This window comes from Cherax quadricarinatus, chromosome 19, assembly GCF_038502225.1.
Source record: "Cherax quadricarinatus isolate ZL_2023a chromosome 19, ASM3850222v1, whole genome shotgun sequence".
Classification (NCBI taxonomy): domain Eukaryota; kingdom Metazoa; phylum Arthropoda; class Malacostraca; order Decapoda; family Parastacidae; genus Cherax; species Cherax quadricarinatus.
The window spans coordinates 44,002,530-44,016,967 of NC_091310.1; the positions used below are offsets into that span (position 1 = coordinate 44,002,530).

At 39.8% G+C, this 14,438-nt stretch overlaps 1 protein-coding gene across 3 annotated transcripts in view; it reads right to left on the reverse strand.

Annotated features, from left to right (window-relative positions):
- Positions 1–14,438, reverse strand: part of nej (nejire) — a 465,387-nt gene that overhangs the window by 235,379 nt on the left and 215,570 nt on the right. The gene's annotated exons all lie outside the window — the stretch shown is intronic.

Here is a 14,438-nt window from a genome sequence, read left to right on the forward strand (position 1 = left end):
GAGGGGCCTGGAGACCTGACTGATGAACAAAGAAAATGTTATTTTAGAGCCAGGAATGTCTGCATTGTTCATTCTAGAACCTATTTCGAAATGGTCATATTTTTAAATTTTCGTGTAATTGGTCAAATTGCAAATTTCTGACCAAGTTATTGGGTAGCTGAAATCAGTAAATGGGCAGTTTCTTGTACTTAATCAATAGAAAAAATGGAGTTCTAAAGAAATAGCTATGAGTTTGGTCCACTGGAACAATGAAATTAGCAGAAAATAGGGTTCAAAGTGAGTGAAATCACCGATTTGTAAATAATGCCGAGGTCGTTAACTTTGCGAGAGCATAATTCCATCAGTTTTCCACCAAATTTCGTTCTTTTGGTATCATTATAAATGGGAAAAGATTCTCTATCATTTCATAAAAAATTTTTTTTTTTTTTTGGAAATTTTGCGACACCAGAAGACACCTCAGGATTTGGGGTTGCGACAGTCAAGGGGTTAACACATCAGCCGATTCCCACCAAGACAGGGTGGCCCGAAAAAAAAAAACTTTCATCATTCACTCCATCACTGTCTTTCCAGAGGGGTGCTTTACACTACAGTTAAAATTTGCAACATTAACACCCCTCCTTCAGTGTCGACACTGTACTTCCCATCTCCAGGACTCAAGCACGTTACCTTGCTCACACTCCAACAGCACGTCAAGTGTTAAAAACCATTTGTCTCCATTCACTCGTATCAAATATGCCCATGCACGCTTGCTGGAAGGCCAAGCCCCTCGCACACAAAACCTCCTTTACCCCCTCTCTCCAACCCTTCCTAGGCCTTCCCTACACTACAGATTTATACACTCTCCAAGTCGTTCTGTTTTGTTCCATTCTCTCTACATGTCCGAACCACCTCAACAACCCCTCCTCAGCCCTCTGGATAATAGTTTTGGTAATCCCACACCTTCTCCTAATTTCCGAACTACGAATTCTCTGCATTATATTCACACCACACACTGCCCTCAGACATGACTTCCACTGCCTCCAGCCTTCTCCTCGTTGCAACATTCATCACCCATGCTTCACACCCATATAAGAGTGTTGGTACAACTATACTCTCATACATTCTCGTTTTTGCTTCCATGGACAAAGTGCTTTGTCTTCACAGACTCTTAAGTGCACCACTCACCCTTTTCCCCTCATCCTTCATAGACCCATCTGCTGACACGTCCACTCCTAAATATCTGAATACATTCTTTTTCTGTCTCATAAACACGCTAGATAACAGGGATATCTTGCTACTCCTACTTACACTTTGGTCACACTTCACAGACACGTACATGCATATATATATATACATACATCTAGGTTTTTCTCCTTATTCTAAATAGCTCTTGTTCTTTTTTATTTCTTCTATTGTCCATGGGGAAGTGGAAAAGAATCTTTCCTCCGTAAGCCATGCGTGTCGTATGAGGCGACTAAAATGCCGGGAGCAATGGGCTAGTAACCCCTTCTCCTGTATACATTTACTAAAAAAGAGAAGAAGAAAAACTTTATAAAACTGGGTTGTTTAAATGTGCGTGGATGTAGTGCGGATGACAAGAAACAGATGATTGCTGATGTTATGAATGAAAAGAAGTTGGATGTCCTGGCTCTAAGCGAAACAAAGCTGAAGGGGGTAGGAGAGTTTCAGTGGGGGGAAATAAATGGGATTAAATCTGGAGTATCTGAGAGAGTTAGAGCAAAGGAAGGGGTAGCAGTAATGTTAAATGATCAGTTATGGAAGGAGAAAAGAGAATATGAATGTGTAAATTCGAGAATTATGTGGATTAACCCTTTGACTGTTTCCGACGTATAAATACGTCTTACGAGCCAATGTTTCTGACGTATTTATACGCATAAATTCTAGCAGCTTCAAATCAAGCAGGAGAAAGCTGCTAGGCCCACATGTGAGAGAATGGGTCTCCATGGTCAGTGTGCACCATATAAAAAAAATCGGGGAGCCAGTGGTGCATTGTGGGAATGCCATTTCAGTTGTCATTTTTCAGCATGTCTAGTGGTAAGAAATATGTGATTCCCCAGCAAATCTGGGACTCTTCTCTTCCCAAGTGATGCTCTAACACAGATGGAACTGTCAGTGAAGATCAATTTCATGATTTGGAGGAGTTTGAGACCAAAAGCAATGGAGGAGGAGGAGGGGGAGGAGGGGAGGAAGAGGAGGAGGAGGAGGAGGGAAGGAAGAGGAGGAGGAGGAGGAGGAGGAGGAGGAGGAGGAGGAGGAGGAGGAGAAGAGGAGGAGGAGGAGGAGGAAGAAGATGTAATAATATTGTTCCCTTGAAGCAAGAAAAAAAAAAGTCCACCCCATGACAGTGACAAGATAAGGGGAGATAACATCTGATAAGAGCTGACTTTGATGAGCGTAAAGGAGGGTAATATTACATGACCATCGCCTCCCTTTGTTTTTGCTGGTACACAAACATTTCTGTCTGTCTATTTGTCTGTCTGTCAAGCTCCCTGTCTGTCCATCTAGCTCTCTGTCTCAGAGAGAGCCACAAGACTGTGTCATTACGTTTACTCACATCTTCAAGCAGAGTATAGCACTTTGTCTGGATTTCTTGGGTTATCCTAGGTAATTTACACTATGTATACTTGTATTTATGTGTACCTGTGAGACAGAGATAGGCAGACAGAAAGAGAGACAGATTGAAAGATATAGAATGAGGGAGAAAGATAATTAGATAGAATGGAGGAGGGGAAGCAGCATCCGACCCCATTGTTTTGACAGGGGTAGGGGTAGTGACTAATGAGACAATATGTCACTTTGACAGCTGCCGACTTCTGACTCAAAACAATTATAAGCCACACACTCGCACACAAGGAGGAGAAGGAGGAGGAGGAGGCGGAGGCGGAGGCGGAGGCGGAGGAGGAGGAGGAGGAGGAGGAGGAGGAGGAGGAGGAGGAGGAGGAGGAGGAGGTGGAGGAGGAGGAGGAGGAGGAGGAGGAGGAGGAGGAGAAGGAGGAGGAGGAGGAGGAGGAGTAGAAGGAGGAGTAGGAGGAGGAGGAGGAGGAGGAGGAGGAGGAGAAGGAGGACGAGGAGGAGGAGGAGGAGGAGTAGGAGGAGCAGGAGCAGGAGGAGGAGGAGGAGGAGGACAAGAAGAAGAAGAAGAAGAAGAAGAAGAAGAAGAAGAAGAAGAAGAAGAAGAAGAAGAAGAAGAAGAAGAAGAAGAAGAAGAAGAAGAAGAAGAAGAAGAAGAAGAAGAAGAAGAAGAAGAAGAAGAAGAAGAAGAAGAAGAAGAAGAAGAAGAAGAAGAAGAAGAAGAAGAAGAAGAAGAAGAAGAAGAAGAAGAAGAAGAAGAATTGTTTGTTTGTTTGTTTGTTTTTGTAAACAATATATTGATAATTATGTTTGTGTGCTTATTGTGTTGTATACAACGAGTGTATATATATACATTGCACCTTACTTTGGTCTCATAGGCCACATAAGTTATGTGAAAAAATAAAATAATGAAAAAAACAAAAAACCTTCAAATACAAGTAAACTAAAGTTTACCGGGTGAGCGGCAGTCGCCGCTGTTGCCATACGCGGCTCATTTTCTGCAAACTTCACGGCTCTATATCTCGGTAAGTACCGATGGCAAAAATTTTTTTTTTGGACTAAAACACTCAGAAAAATAATCTTAACATTTTCATAAGAAAAAATAATTTTTTTTTTTTGAATATTTGGCGACATAGAATGACAGTTTCAGAGAGGGGCCTGAAACAGTCAAAGGGTTAAAGTAAAGGTTGGATGCGAGAAGTGGGTCATAATAAGCGTGTATGCACCTGGAGAAGAGAGGAATGCAGAGGAGAGAGAGAGATTTTGGGAGATGTTAAGTGAATGTATAGGAGCCTTTGAACCAAGTGAGAGAGTAATTGTGGTAGGGGACCTGAATGCTAAAGTAGGAGAAACTTTTAGAGAGGGTGTGGTAGGTAAGTTTGGGGTGCCAGGTGTAAATGATAATGGGAGCCCTTTGATTGAACTTTGTATAGAAAGGGGTTTAGTTATAGGTAATACATATTTTAAGAAAAAGAGGATAAATAAGTATACACGATATGATGTAGGGCGAAATGACAGTAGTTTGTTGGATTATGTATTGGTAGATAAAAGACTGTTCAGTAGACTTCAGGATGTACATGTTTATCGAGGGGCCACAGATATATCAGATCACTTTCTAGTTGTAGCTACACTGAGAGTAAAAGGTAGATGGGATACAAGGAGAATAGAAGCATCAGGGAAGAGAGAGGTGAAGGTTTATAAACTAAAAGAGGAGGCAGTTAGGGTAAGATATAAACAGCTATTGGAGGATAGATGGGCTAATGAGAGCATAGGCAATGGGGTCGAAGAGGAATGGGGTAGGTTTAAAAATGTAGTGTTAGAGTGTTCAGCAGAAGTTTGTGGTTACAGGAAAGTGGGTGCAGGAGGGAAGAGGAGCGATTGGTGGAATGATGATGTAAAGAGAGTAGTAAGGGAGAAAAAGTTAGCATATGAGAAGTTTTTACAAAGTAGAAGTGATGCAAGGAGGGAAGAGTATATGGAGAAAAAGAGAGAGGTTAAGAGAGTGGTGAAGCAATGTGAGTGGGTGAGCTGTTATCAACAAATTTTGTTGAAATAAGAAAAAGTTTTGGAGTGAGATTAACAAGTTAAGGAAGCCTAGAGAACAAATGGATATGTCAGTTAAAAATAGGAGAGGAGAGTTATTAAATGGAGAGTTAGAGGTATTGGGAAGATGGAGGGAATATTTTGAGGAATTGTTAAATGTTGATGAAGATAGGGAAGCTGTGATTTCGTGTATAGGGCAAGGAGGAATAACATCTTGTAGGAGTGAGGAAGAGCCAGTTGTGAGTGTGGGGGAAGTTCGTGAGGCAGTAGGTAAAATGAAAGGGGGTAAGGCAGCCGGGATTGATGGGATAAAGATAGAAATGTTAAAAGCAGGTGGGGATATAGTTTTGGAGTGGTTGGTGCAATTATTTAATAAATGTATGGAAGAGGGTAAGGTACCTAGGGATTGGCAGAGAGCATGCATAGTTCCTTTGTATAAAGGCAAAGGGGATAAAAGAGAGTGCAAAAATTATAGGGGGATAAGTCTGTTGAGTGTACCTGGTAAAGTGTATGGTAGAGTTATAATTGAAAGAATTAAGAGTAAGACGGAGAATAGGATAGCAGATGAACAAGGAGGCTTTAGGAAAGGTAGGGGGTGTGTGGACCAGGTGTTTACAGTGAAACATATAAGTGAACAGTATTTAGATAAGGCTAAAGAGGTCTTTGTGGCATTTATGGATTTGGAAAAGGCGTATGACAGGGTGGATAGGGGGGCAATGTGGCAGATGTTGCAAGTGTATGGTGTAGGAGGTAGGTTACTGAAAGCAGTGAAGAGTTTTTACGAGGATAGTGAAGCTCAAGTTAGAGTATGTAGAAAAGAGGGAAATTTTTTCCCAGTAAAAGTAGGCCTTAGACAAGGATGTGTGATGTCACCGTGGTTGTTTAATATATTTATAGATGGGGTTGTAAGAGAAGTAAATGCGAGGGTCTTGGCAAGAGGCGTGGAGTTAAAAGATAAAGAATCACACACAGGGTGGGAGTTGTCACAGCTGCTCTTTGCTGATGACACTGTGCTCTTGGGAGATTCTGAAGAGAAGCTGCAGAGATTGGTGGATGAATTTGGTAGGGTGTGCAAAAGAAGAAAATTAAAGGTGAATACAGGAAAGAGTAAGGTTATGAGGATAACAAAAAGATTAGGTGATGAAAGATTGAATATCAGATTGGAGGGAGAGAGTATGGAGGAGGTGAACGTATTCAGATATTTGGGAGTGGACGTGTCAGCGGATGGGTCTATGAAAGATGAGGTGAATCATAGAATTGATGAGGGAAAAAGAGTGAGTGGTGCACTTAGGAGTCTGTGGAGACAGAGAACTTTGTCCTTGGAGGCAAAGAGGGGAATGTATGAGAGTATAGTTTTACCAACGCTCTTACATGGGTGTGAAGCATGGGTGATGAATGTTGCAGCGAGGAGAAGGCTGGAGGCAGTGGAGATGTCATGTCTGAGGGCAATGTGTGGAGTGAATATAATGCAGAGAATTCGTAGTTTGGAAGTTAGGAGGAGGTGCGGGATTACCAAAACTGTTGTCCAGAGGGCTGAGGAAGGGTTGTTGAGGTGGTTCGGACATGTAGAGAGAATGGAGCGAAACAGAATAACTTCAAGAGTGTATCAGTCTGTAGTGGAAGGAAGGCGGGGTAGGGGTCGGCCTAGGAAGGGTTGGAGGGAGGGGGTAAAGGAGGTTTTGTGTGCGAGGGGCTTGGACTTCCAGCAGGCATGCGTGAGCGTGTTTGATAGGAGTGAATGGAGACAAATGGTTTTTAATACTTGACGTGCTGTTGGAGTGTGAGCAAAGTAACATTTATGAAGGGATTCAGGGAAACCGGCAGGCCGGACTTGAGTCCTGGAGATGGGAAGTACAGTGCCTGCACTCTGAAGGAGGGGTGTTAATGTTGCAGTTTAAAAACTGTAGTGTAAAGCACCCTTCTGGCAAGACAGTGATGGAGTGAATGATGGTGAAAGTTTTTCTTTTTCGGGCCACCCTGCCTTGGTGGGAATCGGCCAGTGTGATAATAAAAAAAAAAAAAAAAAAATAACATTCACCTGCTCCATACTCTCTCCCTCCAATCTGATATCCAGTCTTTCGTCACCTAATCTTTTTGTTATCCTCATAACCTTACTCTTTCCTATATTCACTTTTAATTTTCATCTTTTACATACCTTACGAAATTCATCCACCAACCACTACAATTCCTCTTCAGAATCTCCCGAAAGCACAGTGTTATCAGCAAAGAGCAACTGTGACAATTCCCACTTTGTGTTTGATTCTTTATCTTCTAACTCCTCACCTCATGCCAAAACCCTAGCATTCACTTCTCTTACAACCCTATCTATAAATATATTGAACAATCACGGTGACATCACACATCCTTGTCTAAGCCCTACTTTTACTGGGAAATAATATCCATCTCTCCTACATACTCTAACCTGAGCCTCACCATCCTCAAACACTCTTCACTGCTTTCAGTAACCTACCTCCTATACCATACACCTGCAACATCTGCCACATTGCCCCCCTATCCACCCTGTCATATACCTTTTCTAAATCCATAAATGCCACAAAAACCTCTTTACCCTTGTGTAATACTCTCCACCTATGTTTCACTGTAAACACATGGTCTACACACCCCCTACCTTTCCTAAAGCCTCCTTGTTCATCTGCTATCCTACTCTGTCTTACTCTTAATTATTTCAATATTAACTCTACCATACACTTTACCAGGTATACTCAAGAGACTTATTCCCCCATAATTTGTGCACTCTCTTTTATCCCCTTTGCCTTTATACAAAGGAACTATGCATGTTCTCTGCCAATGCCTAGGTACCTTACCCTCTTCCATACATTTATCAAATAATAGCACCAACCACTCCAAAAATATATCCCCTCCTGCTTTTAATATTTCTATCTTTATCCCATCAATCCCGGCTGCCTTACCCCCTTTCATTCTACCCACTGCCTCACGAACTTCCCCCACACTCACAACTGGCTCCTCCTCACTCCTACAAGATGTTATTCCTCCCTGCCCTATACACGCAATCACAGCTTCCCTATCTTCATCAACATTTAACAAATCCTCAAAATATTCCCTCCATCTTCCCGATACCTCTAACTCTTCATTTTATAACTCTCCTCTCGTATTTTTAACTGTCAAATCCATTTGTTCCCTAGGCTTCCTCAACTTATTAATCTCACTCCAAAACTTTTCTTATTTTCGACAAAATTTGTTGATAACATCTCACCCACTCTCTCATTTGCTCTCTTTTTACACTGCTTCACCACTCTCTTAACCTCTCTTTTTCTCTCCATATACTCTTCCCTCCTTGTATCACTTCTACTTTGTAAAAACCTCTCATATGCTAATTTTTTCTCCCTTACTACTATCTTTACATCATCATTCCACCAATCGCTCTTCTTCCCTCCCGCACCCACTTTCCTGTAACCACAAACTTCTGCTGAACACTCTAACACTACATTCTTAAACCTACCCCATACATTTTCGACCCCATTGCCTATACTCTCACTAGGCCATCTATCCTCCAACAGTTGTTTATATCTTACCCTAACTGCCTCCTGTTTTAGCTTATACACCTTCACCTCTCTCTTACTTGCTGATTCTATTTTCCTTGTATCCCATCTATCTTTTACTCTCACTGTAGCTACAACTAAAAAGTGATCTGATATATCTATGGCCCTTCTATAAACATGTACATCATGAAGTCTACTCAAGTCTTTTACCTACCAACACATAGTCCAACAAACTACTGTCATTATGCCCTACATCATATCTTGTATATTTATTCATCCTCTTTTTCTTAAAATATGTATTACTTATAACTAAACTTATAACTCTGTCATATGCCTTTTCTAAATCCATAAATGCAATGAAAACTTCCCTACCTTTATCTAAATACTGCTCACATATAATATGTAACAAAGGTTATATGCAGCGTTAATCACAGCTCAGAATTCGTTGAAGAAATCTGGAGTAAACCAGGTCCATCTTCATGAAATGCATGTAGCATCACACCAATGACTGAACGCTACTACAAGGCACTAGAAAAGTAAGATGCATAAACCACTAAGGGTTGATGTACTGCATTAACTTTTATATTCCTTAACCCTTTCAGGGTTTCCAACGTACTAGTACGGCTTACGCACAAGGGTTATTGACGTACTAGTATGCGTAAATTCTAGCGCCTTCAAATCAAGTGGGAAAAGGCTGGTAGGCCTAGATGTCAGAGAAAGGGTGTGTGGTGTTGGTGTGTGCAGTAGAAAAAAATCTGGGACCCAGTGGCGCATTGTGGGAAAGCCATTTTAGTAGAACTTGTTCACCATGCCTCGCGGTAAGAAACTCCTCACTCCTCGGCGAACTGGGACACTTTTGTTCCCCGGTGACAGATCTAATACAGATGGAAGTGCCAGTGAAGATGAGTTTCAAGGTTTTCATGAGGTTGTGACCGAAACTAATGACCATAATACCGGTAATAGTGAGGAAAACCCAGATGACCCTCAGCCTTCCACCTCTGCTGCTGGGACGTCTTGTTCACATTCAGTTGTACCAGAACGAAAGAGGAAACTCCTATTTTCCCATATCCCGGACTCAGATGTGAGCATTGGTGATGATAGTGATAGTGAATATGAACTACAAGCTCTTGAAAACAGTTCCAGTAGCAATGGTGAAGTGGAATATTCTCCAGTGTGGCGTCAGTATATATGACGGTATATGCGCTCTGGTAGTGTGCCATATGCTATTCCAAGGGGAAGGAGTACATCTCAGAGTACATCCCGTGGCTGTACAAGAGGAACAGACAGTGAAAATGAAGATGATAGTGTTGCAATTGGGATGGAAAATGTGCATGGTGGTGGAAGTGGTGGTGCCAGCCGTGACGCACCAGCAGTGGGCCATGCTGCCACCCACGCCACTGCCTCAGCTGATCTACAACAAAGGCCACCATCCCCCACCACACCAGCCTCCACAACCACAACCACCTGTCAATATCCAACACCCACCAGCAGACCACACCTGGGATTAGCAGGAAGCTGGCAATTTTGTTCCCAATCCCCATCAGTTTGATGAAAGTCAAAGTGGAATACAGCCATCTTGTACACTTGCAACAATGCCATTGAACTGGAATGTTTCGAGTTATTCTTTGACGATGCCCTGATGGAAATTATTGTCAGGGAAAGCAACAAATACTTCAATTACACCATGGCAAACACAATACTTTCACCAAAATCACGCCTACACCAGTGGAAGGAGACAACTGTGGCCGAGATGTATCTTTTCTTTTCCACAATAATGCTTATGCCACATGTATATAAGCACAGTGTCAAATCATACTGGTCAACAGACTGCCTGATTGCAACCCCAGGATTTAGTGATATAATGTGAGTGAATCGATTTGTGCTACTATTACGTATGCTACACTTCTCAGACAAAACCAGGCCTGACAGAAATGACAGGTTATATAAGATTAGGAATGTGTTTGTGTATCTGAAAGAGAAATTCAATATGTATTTTTTATCTATTCAAGAAGCTTGTTATTGATGAGTCTTTGATTCTGTTCAAAGGAAGACTCTCATTCAAGCAATATATACCAAGCAAGAGGAAACACTTTGGTATAAAGTTATTTGTGCTTTGTGACTGCTACAGTGGTCTTGTACTGGATATTATTGTGTACACTGGAAGTTATACATTGCAAAATACCAGGAATTTATTGGGCAGCTCTGGTGATGTGGTTAGAACAATGATGGAACCATATCTTGGTAAGGGGCATATATTATATACTGATAACTGGCACACAAGCCCCTCACTCACCAATTTTTTGCGAGTGAACATGACAGATGTGTGTGGCACAGTGCGTGCAAATCGTAAGCATGTGCCCAGGTTTGACACTGGCACTCGTAGAGGGGAGGTGCAGGTGATTGCTGCCAATGACATCATGGCATTTCGGTGGCATGACAAACAAGATGTCACACTGTTGTCATCAGTTCACCCTAACAAAATGACAAACACTGGCAGGTAGAATAGAGACCAATGAACCCATTCTAAAACCTGCAGCTGTGATTGATTACACCTTCAACATGCGTTCAGTGGACAAATGTGACATGCAGATTGGGTTTGCTGATTGTGTTCACAAGAGTTATAAGTGGTACATAAAACTTTTTCCATCTTCTGGATATTTCCATGCTCAATGCTTATAATATGTGTAAGATGAGGACCAGAAACAAACCACCATATGGCGAATTTTATTTGTCTGTCATCAGACAAATAGTATTCAAGTACCAAGGAACATCACCTGCAACAGAAAACCGCCAACTAAATTATCAACTACCACCTTCTCGTTTGAAGCATGGTGATCACTTCCTAATACAACTGTCTGCTACTGATTTCAAGAAAAAGGCTCGGAAGAGGTGTTACGTCTGTGCATGAACAAAAAAAATGCCTACAACAATGCACACACACTCATTTTATGTGTGAGGAGTGTAAAACACCACTGTGCATGACACCATGTTTCAAAGAGTTCCATAGGCTGCAGAACTTCCAGAAACATGTTCTGTGACTTTGTGTGTGTATATAAAATATAGAAAAATAGTAATAAACAACGTTTTATATCGTTCGTGTAAACAAGTTTTGTAAACAATGTAGTGACAACAGTGTTTGTGCAGTTATTGTGTAGTAAATAAAGAGAAAAACTTACAAAATAGTGCTCATATTGGTCTCACAGGACATAAAAGTTACTTGGAAAAAAAATTAAAACATAATAGAAAACAGTAGAAAAAAAAAGAAAAGAAAATACCGGGTGACCGGCAGTCGGAGATGATGCCACATGCGGCTCGTTTTCTGTCAACTTCACCCCTCCATATCTCAGTAAGTCTTGATGGCAAAAAAAAATTTTTAGGCTATAATTTTCAGAAAAAAAAAAAACTATCTTTTCATATTTTTTTTTTTTTTTTTTTTGAAAATTTCTCGACCCTGAGAACGAAAGGGTTAATGTTCACCTAGCTCATACATTAACATTGCAATTACTTATTTTTTAATTACTTATTTTGAATTTGTAGTAAAAGGTGAGCCCCCAGGAACTAGGTGCAACTCCTTGAGCTTTCTACTTCTATGAACTGCCAGTATTGTACTAATATTTAAAACCATGAAATTCAGTTTTACTGTTCTAGTGCTTATCTTCTGCTTTTTTACTACTTATGTTGATAAAGTGATTCCATCCTGGAGGTACTCTCATCCTGTCAAACGTGTGAAATGGAAATCTGTTAAATTCTTTTGTGCTGGCAAGACTGCTTTTCCTCATCTCATGAACATGTAAGAAGACGGGTAAATCAAGCAAACTTCTGCATACATTCAGCATATTTAGCCTGTGGAAGCCATGAAATAAAAATTCCTAAAGGGCAAGACTTTGAAAATTAGGTTTTTTAACAGGCCCTATTTTTTTAATAAAATTAGAGAAAAACTGAAATAACAGGAAAACTTGTGATTTTCTGGTGTTTAAGTTGGCAAAAATTATCATTTATCATCAACATTGATATAATTATGCATAACAGTATTTTTTTTTTTTTTTTTTTCAACAAGTCGGCCGTCTCCCACCGAGGCAGGGTGACCCAAAAAAGAAAGAAAATCCACAAAAAGAAAATACTTTCATCATCATTCAACACTATTATGTTTTCCAATTTATACTAAATTACAACTGTCATTCATTTTTCTTATTTTTAATATCTAAGACTACGTCTACTGTGCTGGGTTAAAGTAAATGTTTCAAGGTGTTTAAGTAGCTGAAACACGTTGAAGTGGATAGCAAACCGTAGCCCCACTAGTAATTTCTGGTATAAATTTGTACAAATAAATGTATTTCAATTAATTATATTTTTGTCGTCTAATGCAATGAATGTGGAAACCTTGTATTAAAATTTGAAGGTGCGAGATTCCTCAGAATATGGAAATAGGACGGTGTTTGATATTGCTGGGTTATCCTAGGGTAAATCTAGTTTACCTTTTGGCTGAATTCTACTGTATCATGAAATTGTAATAAATTTGGAACAAATAAGGCATGGTGGGTCTAATATGCATTCACAAATGCGCTGATATTATTTATACAATTACAATATTGCATAAGAGTAAATCCATTTCTCTGTGTGAATAAAAAATAAAAATGGAATTCACATGTAAAGCCTGGGAACATAACTAATGAACAAAGTACGTAAATGTTATTTTAGTGCCAAGAATGCCTGCATTGTTAATTCTAAACCCTATTTTGAAATTTGTGTGACACTGGCCAAATTACCAATTTCTGATCACTTTATTGGGTAGCTGAAATAGTCGATTGAGCAATTTTGGTGCTCAACTGATAAAATGAAAGACATACTAGCGAAATAGCTAAGAATTTGGTAGACCTGAACAATATAACTGGCCTAAAATTGGTCTCAAAGTGGGCAAAATCCCAGATGCGTAAATATCGCTAACGCAGCAGAATTCTCAAGATCGTAATTTTGTCAATTTTCCATTATCTGTTAAACTGTCCAAATGTAGATCTACGTTCACGTGCGGAGCGCTCCAAACATAGATATACATTTGGACAGTTAAAGAGTTAAATTCCATACTTTTTGTTTTATTACCTTCAGTAAAAGATTCTCTACCAATTCTTAAGAAAAAATAACAAAACAGATTTTCCAAAAACTCTTGGACACTGTGGACAAGTTTCAGATCAGGGGTCTGGTCAGTGAAAGGGTTAAAATAAGTATTGTATGTAGTGAATATGTATTTTACTTTTGTATCTTTTTTAAGCCTAGGTGTATTGAGCACTTAATATATGAAGATGAAAACACATTATCAGGCATTTTAGATGCATTCGATACTGAAAAAGATGCTCTGTTCCATCTGCTGGCGATTTTTGCTTGTTGTCGGGGATCGGGAACATAACAGCTGTAGAAACAAAGCCTTCCTGTATATCTGAAGGCATGAAGATTACACATACTAGTAAGGTGTGCACAGTTTGGTCCCATGTGTACTTGTACATCATGTCAATAGTACTGAAAAGACAGAAATTGAAGAAATGATGGTGAACGTGTATTTTTTTTTATTAGAGCCACTGTTTTAGTGAGAAGCAATTTTGAGCTAAAAAAAAAAATTCACCTTGTAATATTTCCTGTACAGCCTAGGAAGTCTGGTCTGGAACTGGCCCAAGGAAAAAAAAAAATTCCCCATAACCACTAACATAACATCTGGCTTAGACATTGCAATGCTATATGACCCTTGTGGGTTTATTGCTTAATTTTTATAAATTAGTTAGCCAATAGATTCTCAAATGTATCCATTCTTTTATCATTCTCCAGGGAAGTGTCTCTCCTCATCTATGCCACAGAACATTATATGTATAATTATCAATTGGTAATTACAGTCAAACCCTACTTAATGAATGTTCACAGTACATAATTAAACCGAAGGCCAAAGAACAATCTGAATCCCGTCACTTAACCTTTAACCCTTAAACTGTCCAAACAGATTTACTTTCACATGCGCAGTGCTCCAAAAGTAGATCTACGGTTTTTTACGTATTTTCAAATATAACAAAAAAAAAAAAAAGGTAGATCAAGCTCTTTTTACACGTTTTCAAAAGAAAAAAAAATCTACATTTTTTACATACTTTCAAATGTTGAAAAAACGTAGATCTATGTTTGGACAGTTTAACCCTTTGAGGGTCGACAGGCCCTCTCCGAGACTCGTTCTCAGGGTCGGCCAAATTTAAAAAATAAAAATAAAAATTTCGTATGAAAAGATAGAGAATCTTTTCCCGATCATAATGACACCAAAAGTATGAAATC